The sequence below is a fragment of the Procambarus clarkii genome, chromosome 7 (assembly GCF_040958095.1).
Source record: "Procambarus clarkii isolate CNS0578487 chromosome 7, FALCON_Pclarkii_2.0, whole genome shotgun sequence".
NCBI lineage: Eukaryota > Metazoa > Arthropoda > Malacostraca > Decapoda > Cambaridae > Procambarus > Procambarus clarkii.
Genome location: NC_091156.1, coordinates 40,660,217 through 40,668,571, shown reverse-complemented (window position 1 = coordinate 40,668,571; position 8,355 = coordinate 40,660,217).

The window sequence follows — 8,355 nt, the reverse complement described above, 5'->3', positions numbered from 1 at the left end:
GAGGAGGAAGGAGGAGGAGGAGATCGAGGAGGAAGGAGGAGAAGAACAAGGAGGAAGGAGGAGGAAGGAGGAGAAGATCAAGGAGGAAGGAGGAGGAGGAGGAAGAAGGGGAGAGGAAAGGAGGAGGGGGAAAGGAGCAGGACGTATGGGGGGAAAGCGGGGAATTAGGTAACGGAGGAAAAGAGGAGGGGAAAGAACAGCAGGGGTAGGAGTAGTACAGGTAAGAGGGGGAAGAGGAAGAGTAAGAGAAGGGGGATGAGAAGAGGAAGAGGGGTAGAGAAGAGGGGTAGAAGAGGAGGGGGGAGGGGTAAGAGAAGGCAGGTAAGGCGGGGGGAGGAGTAAGAGAAGGGGGATGGGGAGGAAGGGAAAGAGAGGGGGGGCAAGGGAAGGAGGGATGAGAAGAAAGGGGAGGAGTAAGGGAAGGGGAATGAGGAGGAGGGGGGAGAGGAGGAGGGGGAAATGAAGGGGATGAGGAGGAAGGGGAAAAGGAGGGGGAGGGGTAAGAGAAGGGGTGATTAGTAGGAAGGGGAAGAGAGGAGGGGCAAGAGAAGGGGGGATGAGGAGGAAGGGAAAGAGGGGAGAGGTAAGAGAAGGAAGGTGAAGAGCAGGGGAGAGGAAAGCGAAGGGGGGGATAAGTAGGAAGGGGAAGAGAGGAGGGGCAAGAGAAGGGGGGATAAGGAGGAAGGGAAAGAGGGGAGGGCTAAGAAAAGGAAGGTGAAGAGCAGGGGAGGGGTAAGCAAAGGGGGGGGATGAGGAGGAAGGGGAAGAGAGGAGGGGCAAGAGAAGGGGGGATGAGGAGGAAGGGAAAGAGGGGAGGGGTAAGAGAAGGAAGGTGAAGAGCAGGGGACACAGCCTTGAGAACTATACTTCAGAGAATGTAAACATGTAAACATTGAGAATGTAGGACAACAAAAAGTCTTCAGAATCTTTCACACCGCTATTGAGCAAAATTTACAATTTATATAAATTATTTTAGTGAATAATACATACACTTTATATTTAAAAATGATATTAGTGTCTAGTGGAATACATAGTCAAATTGTGTTAAAAAGAGCGATTTAGAAAATTTAGAAAACTACTTTTTCTGATCATAGAATAACTAAATATATTTTGAAGGTTTCATTCAGCCATTAAATATCATTCATAATTTATTAATGAATTTTACAAAAAAACTCCATAAAATTTATATTTAAACATGTAAAAACTATTTGTAATACATTAGGAACAAAATAGTTGTAGAAAAACAATTATATAACCTGTGTGTTTGGATTTTTGGATTAAAAGTTTCTCAAAGGCTCTCCTGCACCATTCTCAATGCAAGTCATTCCTACACCTAAGGGAAGAGATAGATGAACGTTTTCTATACGATTTGTGTTTGCTGGGCGAACACCAGTTGCAACATGGTGTGTTAGGAGAACAGTACCAACACTGGCATTTAACCGAGCATTCTTGGAGACCTGAACGGGTCTCTCTAATGCAGGACAAAGCGGCTAAGCGAGTAGCTGCATCCTGAGAAGGAGCAACGACGACACGCGTACCGTAACTGGTGGACTTAAAAGTAACAGAGGCATCTACTAAATCAACAAGGTGTTTATGCAGGGAGAAATCGTCAGGATGAGTAGAATCCAGATGGTGGAGATGAAAGTATTTAGCCCACGTAGCGGGATCAAACAAGGCGTTTAACTACTATTACGGGAAGGGATGGTGCGACTGCAGCCATGGCGGGAACGGCGTCGAGAACCCTCGGAGTTCATGGGGGTAAAAGGCGAGGTAGTCACAATGAGAAACGAAGCCGTGCCAGGGGACGAAGTGGTCAACACTGGGGGCTGGGGACTCGACCTTACCGCTGAGGAGAGAGGGGAGCCGAGGGGAGTAGTCAGGTCGTCGGGGCCCAATGCAGCAGGGGCTACAGGGCCTGGTCTTCTAACACAGTCCAACTCGGGACCTTGGTCCACCACCCCACAAGCCTGAGAAAGTGCAAGGAAAACATTATCAGCCATGAAAACGAGGGAAAACTTTCATTTATGAATGTGTCCACACACCCACCATGGAGCCACAATTAGAGGCAGGACACCCAACAAGAAGCTATCGCCGATGTTACCAGGGCCCCCTAGGGGTGCGTCATGAGTATACGCCACATTAAGAATCGTGAGTCTGTCGAGAGCAGGTTCAATGATGAAAGGAGGATTGACAATAAAAGGGTCCCCTCCCTCGAGAGGTTGGGTACTACAGTTCTACGGGTGCAAGAGTATGCCTCCTCAAACACCCTGGCGTCAAAACAAAAGAAGGTCAAAAGAATAATCAAAACAGGCAAAAGGTCGGCAGGAAATGACAATTTTATAGTAGAAAAGTGTGTGGGTGGGGGGGGGGGGGGAGAAAAATTCCCCCTTTTTGCTTCCCCCTTTTTAACAAGAGTCCTGCCTCGTGTAATCTCCCACACTGACGCAAGCAAGTAATTATCAAATGAAGACACCAAACCGGGAACGCTATGTAGCACCATCAAATGCACAAAATAATCAGAGGGCGCTAAATATCACCAAGGATGCCAATACGAGAACAAACATACATAAGGCAAACGATATCATAAGTATCCGAGTCACCAAGAATTCTATTGAGACAGGCGACTGCGAGGGGCAGTCGGAAAGCAAGACACACGCTCGTCCTGGAAGTCAGGACATTCAAGGAGGACATGCACGACCTAAGAGGGACAATGCAATTAGGACAATAAGGAGCAAGGCGGCGCTCCATCAAGTGACCATGGGTTAAGCGAGTATGGCCAATACGCAACCTCGCCAGAGCCGTTTCCCAACGCCGGTTACGGTGGCAGGAGGACAGCCACGAGGAAACACAACATTTAAGAGTACTTAGTTTGTTACCAGTAACAGACAACCAAGAAGCCTGCCAACGGATAAGAATGGAGGTATGGATAACCGGGTAAAAGTCGGAATATGGAATACCTTTACGAGAGATGGGACAAGAGCAGACAGCTTCCTTGGCGGTAGCATCCGCACACTCATTAAAAGACACACCAATATGGCTGGGAACCCAACAAAACTCAACCGACTTAAATCTACTGTGGACAAGAAACAGTCAACGCTGGATCTCGACAACTACTGGATGAACCGGATTAAAGGACCCGAGAGCCATGAGGGCACTACGTGAGTCAACAACAACTACAAAGGAAGACTGACAACGAGAAAGCAGGTGACGAAGAGCATTCAGAATAGCATAAAGCTCCGCTGTAAAGATGCTGGTCTCCGGAGGTAAGCGACACATATAAGTGCGATCAGAAAAAACAACAGTAGCCAAAACCGTCCGAAGACTTAGACCCATCAGTGAAGACAGAATAGGAGCGGGAGTGAGAAGAAAAGTGCTCAAGGGAAAGGCGTTTTAGAACTGTAGGAGGGGTAAAAGCTTTAGTGATATGGGTCAAGGAGGTACAAACTGCGGAAGGGGGACTCCACGTGGGCAAAGAAGTAACAACACGAGGGGAAACATTAGAAATATGAACGGAAAGAGAATCCTGAAGGCGAGATAACCGGACAGAAAGAGGGAGGTGATGAAGAGGAACAGGGACCGCAGGAGTGGTAAAAGTTAAAGCACGACAGAGGCGAGAGGAAGGATGTTGTAAGGACCGCGCAAGATCGCTAAGACAGTAGCGATCACGGCGGTCCTGGAGAGACAGGAAGCCAGTGTCAACATACAAGCTAAGGACGGGAGTCGAACGAAAGGCAGCAGAACCGAGGCGCAACCCAGTATGGTGCAAAGCATCAAGACGGCGAAGAGTAGAAGGAGAAGCAGACGAGTAAGCAGGGCAACCATAATCGAGCTTAGACAGGACGAGAGAGGAATGTAAAGCAAGGAGTGCGCGCCTATCTGCCCCCCATGAAGTATGGGACAAGACCCAAAGGAGGGTAAGGGCCTTAGAGCACTCAACACGGAGGTAAGAGATATGGGGAGACCAAGACAAACGAGTGTCAAGGAATAACCCCAAAAGCTTTGCGGAATCTTAGTATTCAAGGGGATGACCATAAAGTGACAAAGAGGGACGAAGAACGACCTGTTTCCGCGTAAAAGTCATGGCACAAGTCTTAGAAGTAGAGAACTTGGCCCAAGACGACACGGCATCAATTTTAAGTTAAACCAGCACTGAAGGAGAGGCGAATCATCACCCTGACAGCAAAGGGTAAGATCACCGACAGAGAGCGGAGAAGACACCAGAAGGAAGAGGAAAGAAGACCATTGAGGCCAACCAAAAAAATAGTAGTGCTCAGAACACTACCCTGGGGCACACCTTCGTATTGCTGAAAAGAGGCAGAGAGCGGTACCAAGGCGCACCCGAAAGGAACGACGGGAGAGGAAGCTGCGGAGAAAGAAAGGGAGATGACCACGAAGGCCAAAAGAACGAAGTTGAGATAGAATATGATATCGCCAAGTGGTGTCGTAAGCCTTTTCCAGGTCAAAAAGGACGGCAACAACGGAGGTCTTCGCAGCAAAAGCAGTACGAATATAGACCTCCAAGTTCACCAGGACATCTGTCGTGCTGCAGCACTTGCGGAAACCAAATTGAGAAGGGGAGAGGAGGCGATGGTGTTCCAGGAACCACATGAGACGAACGTTAACCATACATTCAAAGAGTTTGCAGACAACTTGTGTGAGCAATAGGGCGAAAGTCCTTAGGGGAAGTACCCAGAGACCCCGGTTTGCGAACAGGGAGGACAACGGCATCGAGCCAGTCATCAGGGACTGAAGACGACTCCCAGATCCGATTATACAGACTCGGTAAATACTGCGACGTGCACGGAGGGAGATGGCGAAGTATCTCCATGAATACCATCGGAGCCCGCCGCCGTAGAACCGCAGAGGGCCAGGGCAGAACGAAGTTCAGAGAGAGAAGGGATCATTATAGGGAAGCTGAAGACTAGTGCAGAAATCTAAAGGACGAGACTCAAGGACAGGTTTATGAATTAGAAAAGATTGGGGAAGATGAAGACCAGAGCTAACAGAAGAAAAGTGGGAACCCAGTACGGAAGCGACCTGCAACGGGTCCGCCACAAGAGTATCATGGAGGTGAAGGACAGGTGAAACATCGGGAACGAACTTACCCGCTATCTTGCGGATACGCTTCCAGATCTGGGACAGAAGAGTTTCGGACGTAATTGTCTAGACATAAGATGCCCAACATTCACGTTTAGCCGTACGGCTGGCCCTACGGGCCACCGCACTCGCTTTCCGAAAGAAATGAAAAGAATCGGTCGTCTGCCTATGGCGGTGCCTCTTCCAGGATGCACGCTTACAGCAGACAGCCCGAGCACAGTTGGCATTCCACCCGGGAACGCACTTCCATGGACCCCGAGAGGAAGAGCGAGGAATAGAGAGGAGGGCAGCGTTGAAGACAGTGTCATGAAAGAGGAGGAGAGCACGAGAGAGAGGCAGAAAGGAGAGGTCAGAGAGCAGCACTGAGGGTAAATAGGGTCCAGTCTGCCTTGGCAAACTGCCACCTAGGGAAAGAGAGGGAAGGGCGAAGAGAGAAAAAGGAAACAAGGATGGGGAAATGATCACATCCATGGAGGTCAAGAACCTGCCACATGAAATCTAAGTAAAGAGAAGTAATTATTAAAAGAAGGCACCAAACCGGGAAGGCTATGTAGCACCATCAAATACGCAAAATAATCAGAGGGTGCTAAATATCACCAAGGATGCCAATACGAGAACAAAAACGCATAAGGCGAACGATATCAAAAGTATCCGAGTCACCAAGAATTCTATCGAGGGATAGGTGACCGCGAGGGGTGGTCGGAAAGCAAGACACACGCTCGTCCTGGAAGTCAGGACATTCAAGAAGGACATGCACGACCGTAAGAGGGACAATGCAACTAGGACAATAAGGAGCAGGGCGGCGCTCCATCAAGTGACCATGGGTTAAGCGAGTATGGCCAATACGCAACCTCGCCAGAGCTGTTTCCCACTGCCGGTTACTGTGGAAGGAGGACGGCCACGAGGAAACACAACATTTAGGAGTACGTAGCTTGTTACCAGTAACAGACAACCAAGAAGCCTGCCAACGGGTAAGGACTGAGGAATGGATAACCGAGTAAAAGTCGGAATACGGAATGCCTTTACGAGAGATGGGACAAGAGCGGACAGCTTCCTTAGCGGCAGCATCCGCACGCTCATTTAAAGACACCAATATGGCTGGGAACCCAACAAAACTCAACCGACTTAAATTTACTGTGAACGAGAAACAGCCAATGCTGGATCTCGACAACTACTGGATGAACCGGATTAAAGGACCCGAGAGCCATGAGGGCACTACGAGAGTCAACAACAACCACAAAGGAAGACTGACAACGAGAAAGCAGGAGACGAAGAGCATAGAGAATAGCATAAAGTTCCGCTGTAAAGATGCTAGTCTCCGGAGGCAAGCGACACATATAAGTGCGATCAGGAAAAACAACAGAGTAGCCAACACCGTCCGCTGACTTAGACCCATCGGTGAAGACAGAAACGGAGCGGGAGTGAGAAGAAAAGTGCTCGAGGAAAAGGCGTTTTAGAACCGTAGGAGGGGTAAAAGCTTTAGTGACACGGGTCAAGGAAGTACAAAACCGCGGAAGAGGGACCCTCCACGGGGGCAAAGAAGGAACAACACGAGGAGAAACATCAGAAATACGAACGGAGAGAGAATCCTGTAGGCGAGATAACCGGACAGAAAGAGGGAGGTGGTGAAGAGGAACAGGAACCGCAGGAGGGGTAAAAGTTAAAGCACGACAGAGGCGAGAGGAAGGATGTTGCAAGGACCGCGCAAGATAGCGAAGACAGTAGCGATCACGGCGGTCCTGGAGAGACAGGAAGCCAGTGTCAACATACAAGCTAAGGATGGGAGTCGAACGAAAGGCACCAGAACTGAGGCGCAACCCAGTATGGTGCAAAGCATCAAGACGGCAATGAGTAGAAGAAGAAGCAGACTAGTAAGCAGGGCAACCATAATCGAGCTTAAGACAGGACGAGAGAGGAATGTAAAGCAAGGAGTGCGCGCCTATCTGCTCCCAAAGAAGTATGGGACAATACCCGAAGGAGGGCAAGGGCCTTAGAGCACTCAACACGGAGGTAAGAGATATTGGGAGACCAAGACAAATGTGTGTCAAGGAATAACCCCAAAAGCTTCACAGAATCTGTACTCAAGGGGATGACCATAAAGTGACAAGAGGGACGAAGAACGATCTGTTTCCGAGTAAGTCATGGCACAAGTCTTAGTAGTAGTAGAGAACTTTAAGCAATAATCGGTGGCCCAAGACGACACGGCGTCAATCGCCAGTTGAAGTCGGCGTTGAAGGAGAGGCGAATCACCACCCTGACAACAAAGGGTAAGATCATCGACAGAGCGGAGAAGACGCCTGAAGGCAGATAGGAAAGAAGACCATTGAGGGCAACCAGAAAAAGAGTAGTGCTCAGAACACTTCACACCTTTGTATTGCTGAAGAGGCAGAAAGTGATACCAAGCCTCACCCGAAAGGAACGACGAGAGAGGAAGCTGCAGAGAAAGATGACCACGAAGGCCAAAAGAATGAGGCTGGGACAGAATACGATACCGCCAAGTGATGTCGTAAGCGTTTTCCAGGTAAAAAAGGACGGCAACAACGGAGGTCTTCACAGCAAAAGCAGTACGAATATAGACCTCCAAGTTCACCAGGACATCTGTTGTGCTCTGGCACTTGCGGAAACCAAATTGAGAAGGGAAGAGGAGGTGATGGTGTTCCAGGAACCACATCAGACGAACGTTAACCATACGTTCAAAGTTTGTAGACAACTTATGAGGACAATAGGGCGAAAGTCCTTAGGGGATGTTCCCAGAGAGACTGGTTTGCGAACGGAGGACAACGGCATCGAGCCAGTCCTCGGGGACTGACCACGACTCCCAGATCCGATTATACAGACTCTGTACATACCACGATGTGCACGGAGGGAGATGGCGGAGCATCTGTGGCAGAGGAGTTTCGGACGTAATGGTGGAGACATAAGATGCCCAACATTCACGTTTAGCCGTACGGATGGCCCTACGGGCCAGCGCACTCGCCTTCCGAAAGCAAAGAAAAGAATCGACTGTCTGCCGACAGCGGGGTCTCTTCCAGGCTGCACGCTAACAGCGGACAGCCCGAGCACAGTCTGCATTCCACCAGGGAATGCACTTCCGTTGACCGAGAGGAAGAGCTGAGAGCAGCGTCAAAGACAGCGTCATGAAAAAGGAGGAGAGCACGAGGGAGAGGCAGAAGGGAGAGGTCAGAGAGAGTAGTACCGATGGTAAATAGGTTCCAGTCCGCTGTAACAAACTGCCACCTAGGGAAGGAAAGGGTGAAA